Source organism: Brassica oleracea, chromosome C9 (assembly GCF_000695525.1).
Source record: "Brassica oleracea var. oleracea cultivar TO1000 chromosome C9, BOL, whole genome shotgun sequence".
NCBI lineage: Eukaryota > Viridiplantae > Streptophyta > Magnoliopsida > Brassicales > Brassicaceae > Brassica > Brassica oleracea.
In genome coordinates this window covers 19,174,750-19,179,251 of record NC_027756.1, presented here as the reverse complement: position 1 = coordinate 19,179,251, position 4,502 = coordinate 19,174,750, and the positions used below count along the sequence as shown (strand labels likewise).

The following is a 4,502-nucleotide window of genomic DNA, read 5'->3' as shown; positions in this document are numbered from 1 at the left end:
GTTTGGATTTTGTGACTAAGATGTTAAAAGCTCAGCAGTTCCCCCCTATGTTCATCATTTGGATTACGGAATGCATCTCCTCGCCCAGATTTTCGGTTGCAATCAATGGCGAGCTCGCAGGTTTTTTTAAGGGCAAGAAGGGACTCAGATAGGGAGACTCAATATCTCCATACCTTTTCATCATGCTCATGGAGGTTATTACTCATTTATTATTACTCATTTATTATTTGCGGACGACCTTTTAGTTTTTTCTGATGGCTCGAGTGCTTCTACTGCGGGTATCAAGGATGTTATGACTCAGTTCAAGAACTGGTCAGGGCTAGATACAAACCGGACAAAGTCGGAGATCTTCTATGGAGGCTACTCTGATATTCAAATGTCTGTCCTTGGTGATCTTTCTGGATTCAAGATGGGGACGTTCCCAACAAGGTATTTAGGTTTGCCTCTCAGTCCTAAGAGGATTTCAGCAGCGACAATGCAACCTTTTCTTGAGCGCATAACTTCTAAGCTGCACTCATGGACAGTCAAGCTTTTATCTTTTGTCGGGAAGGTTAAAATGATATATTCAGTTATCTATGGCATGGTGAATTTTTGGAGTTCAGTTTTTGTCTTTCCAAAGTGGTTCTATGCCAAGGTTGATTCGCTCTGCTCTGGTTTCTTATGGAAGAATAGCACTTCATCTGCAGTTGGAGCTAGAGTTTCTTGGGTTAATATTTGAAAACCAAAATCATAGGGAGGTCTTGGAATAAGACAACTGGAGGAGTTTGAGATGGTCTTCAGATTAAAAAGGTTGTGGTTGTTCTTCTCTGCATCGGGATCGCTTTCGGTTCCTTGGCTATGCAAAAACAGATTCGGTGGCAGGAGTCTTTGGCTGATCAACGACTCGCCGAGGTTTTCAATGACTGTGAGAAGTATGCTTCAGTTGAAGCAAGAACTTCAGGGCCTTCTCCGCTGCAGCATTGGAGATGGGAAAACAGCATTGTTTTGGTATGATTATTGGACTGAGCTGGGTCCATTATACCTTCTCTTTGGTCCCTCGGGACCTCGGGCTCTAAGGATACCTCTAAACGCTACGGTTCCACAAGCTGTTAGCAATGGCCATTGGAATCTACCGCCGGCGCGCTCTGATTTCGCAGAAACGTTACAAGTTTTACTCTCTACCATTAGTGCTCCGTCTGATACTGATGGTAGTAATGTATACTTGTGGAGAACTCAAGCCGGTGGTTTTGGTACGTCTTTGCTCTTCTCGTGTGACATGGGAGAGGATTCGTAATCCAAACCCTCTTGTTCAGTGGCATTCCGTCGTTTGGTTCAAAGAGGAGATACCTCGCTGTTCTTTCATTTCCTGGACTGCTTTCCTTGGCAGACTACCAACTAGAGACCGGTTAATCTCTTGGGGACTATCTGTTCCACCAGGTTGTGTTCTATGCTCTAATGCTAATGAATCTCATACCCATTTGTTCTTTGAGTTTGCTTTTGCTGCTGCTGTTTGGAATCGTTTTTGTGGCAGGTACATGGCATCTCCACCTGCATCTTTGGACGCCGTCGTAGCTCTCTGCCGCCATCTTCAGGGTCCCCAGGTCCATCGAGTGGTTGTCATATTGAAGCTTCTCAGCCAAGTCATCGTTTATAACCTGTGGCGCGAAAGGAATGGCCGCATCTTCAGAGATGTTTCCTTAAACCAAGAAGCTTTCTTCAGGGTGGTTGATAGGGGAATGCGTGATAGGCTACTCTCTCCATCCCTTGTCACTGCCACCTCTCCATCTTTGCTTGAATTGTATTTCTGGTTCCTAACCCCTTATAGTTAATGCAACAATCTCCTTCTCTTATTCTCTCTTTTCTCTCCTTTTTGTAATAAGTTGTGCTCCACAACAATGTAAAACTCAAAAAATGGTATAAATCTTAACATTTAGACCCAAAAAAAAAAAAAAATCCAAAATGCTGAAAATGTCAGAAGGAAAAAACAGAAGGACACTATAGTAATCACTAGACCAGTTTTAACCTTCAATCGACTGTGGATTTTCATATGTACATATAAAGTCTCAGTTTTTTCTTCTAGAGACTTCGAGCACCATTATCAGTGGTATTTAAAGGGTGTCTTAATTAAATTGTGCATTAAAATTAAATCAAAAACACTAATAAACACTAGAGGCGTCGCTTAATTGGGGTAAGGTAGAAACCGTATTTGAGGGACACGTGTAGGCAAAGGGAGAGGAAAGAGGAGGAGCGTCTAAGGTTTGCTTTGGTTCATTCTCTCTTTCTCTCTAAACCTCTCCACCTTCCTTTCCGAGAAGGCGATTCTCTCTTCCTCCGTGGTTCCTCGACTTGCCGGCGATAATCCCTCTCTTTGTGGCTCGCAGAAAAAACGGGATCGTCTCTCTCCGTGGCTCGCAGACAAAAGGGCGATTCTCACTCTCTTCGTGGCTCCTCGAGGAAACGAAGCCAGCCCTCTCTCTCTCGATGGCTGTCGTCGAGGAGGGAAATCGTTGATTATCTCCCTCTCCGTGGGTCTCCTCGTCGGCAAAGGACGGTGGTCTCTCTGGGTGGATAAACTGGAATCGGAAGGTAAATCTAAATCGTTTGTTTCTTCAAGCATGCATGTCTTATTCTAGACTTATTCTTGTTCTGATTGCAAGTTTGTTTGGTTTGTAGGTTCGATTCTTTCTCGCGGTGGCTCTCGTCGACGGCGATATATGGCTCTCTGTCGGTGGCTCTCCTCCACGGCGACGGAGCTCTCTGTCAATGCCTCTCCGCGATTCGTACAGGTAATGCGTCTGTTTCATGTTCTTTAATGTATCAGTGTGTCTTTAGGAATCACGGGACTTGGCTTGTAGTGTCTTGTGCTGTATCAGTGTGTCTTTAGGAGTAGGTTCACGGGACTTGGCTTGTAATGTCACGGACTTTGGCTTGTCTTTTGTATCAATGTATCAGTGTATCAGTGTGTTGGCTTGTAGTGTGTCACGGACTTTGTACTCTTATTATCTCATCAAGTAGTATAAAGTAATTGATCTTCTATCTCTCATTCTTTGTATCAAACCAATATCACAAACTCATATTCACAAACTCATAATCGACACTCTATCTCTCATCCTCTCTTCTTACCAAACCAATATCAAACGCCATATCACAAACCCATATTCTCTCATCTTAAACCAAACTCATATCAAATTCATTTCCAAACCAAACTCATAAACTCATATTCTCTCATCTTACCATTTCACAAATTCACGCCAAAAGACAAACTCATTTCCAGTATTATATACCAAATTCCCTCCTTTTACCAAACCACTCTTCTTACCAAACCAAACCAAATTCCCACTTTTTACCAAACTCATTTTCACTCTTCTTCTCTCTATTTACAAACTCGTACGGCTTCTAGTTCTCAAAAAACTTTAGATGAATGTTTTGATGATACATTTGATGAGTTCTTTGATCAACGTTTTGATCAAGCCTTTGAGAATTTGGCCATTCGTATTGATCAAGAAGAGAGAAGAAAAAAAAGAAAAAAACGGGTTTATATCGAAATAAATCGTGAAGAAGGGTGTATTCGTTTATGGAATGATTATTTCAGTGAAACTCCTACGTATCCTGATAATATCTTCCGACGACGTTTTAGAATGAACAAGCCATTGTTCATGCACATTGTTGATCGACTCTCCAACGAAGTTCAGTATTTTCGGGAAAAGAAAGATGGTTTTGGAAAGAATAGTCTCTCTCCCTTTCAAAAGTGTACCGCAGCCATTCGTATCTTGGCGTATGGTTCTGCAGCTGATATGGTTGACGAATACATCCGGCTCGGTGAAACAACCACTCGGTTATGTGTAGAAAATTTTGTGGACGGAATAATATATTTGTTTGGCGATGAGTACTTAAGAAGACCAACACCGGCTGATCTTCAATGTCTACTTGATGTTGGAGAGCATCGTGGATTTCCCGGGATGATAGGAAGCATCGATTGTAGGCATTGGGAATGGAAGAATTGTCCCACCGCTTGGAAAGGGCAATATTCTTGTGGTTCGGGTAAACCAACAATCGTGTTAGAGGCTGTTGCTTCATACGATCTCTGGATATGGCATGCATTTTTTGGACCTCCATGTACATTAAATGATATCAATGTTCTTGATCGCCTACCTGTTTTTGATGACATAATAAAAGGTCAAGCTCCAAATGTCACTTTCTACGTCAATGGAAGAGAATATCATATGACTTACTATCTTTCGGATGGTATTTACCCGAAATGGATAACTTTTATCCAATCTATTCCACTACCACAAGGGCCAAAAGAAGTTTTATTTGCTCAACGTCAAGAAGCTGTCCGAAAAGATGTTGAGCGTGCTTTTGGAGTCTTGCAAGCTCGCTTTGCCATTGTTAAAAATCCAGCGTTGTTTTGGGATAAAGTCAAAATTGGGAAGATTATGAGAGCATGTATCATACTCCATAATATGATAGTAGGAGACGAACGAGATGGATACATTCAATATGATACTTCAGAGTTCCAACAA

The 4,502-nt window shown here is 42.0% G+C and overlaps 1 pseudogene; it reads left to right on the top strand.

The window, feature by feature from the left end:
* The first annotated feature begins 913 nt into the window (after positions 1-913).
* Positions 914-2,834, top strand: LOC106314502 (annotated as a pseudogene).
* The last annotated feature ends 1,668 nt before the right edge of the window (positions 2,835-4,502 follow it).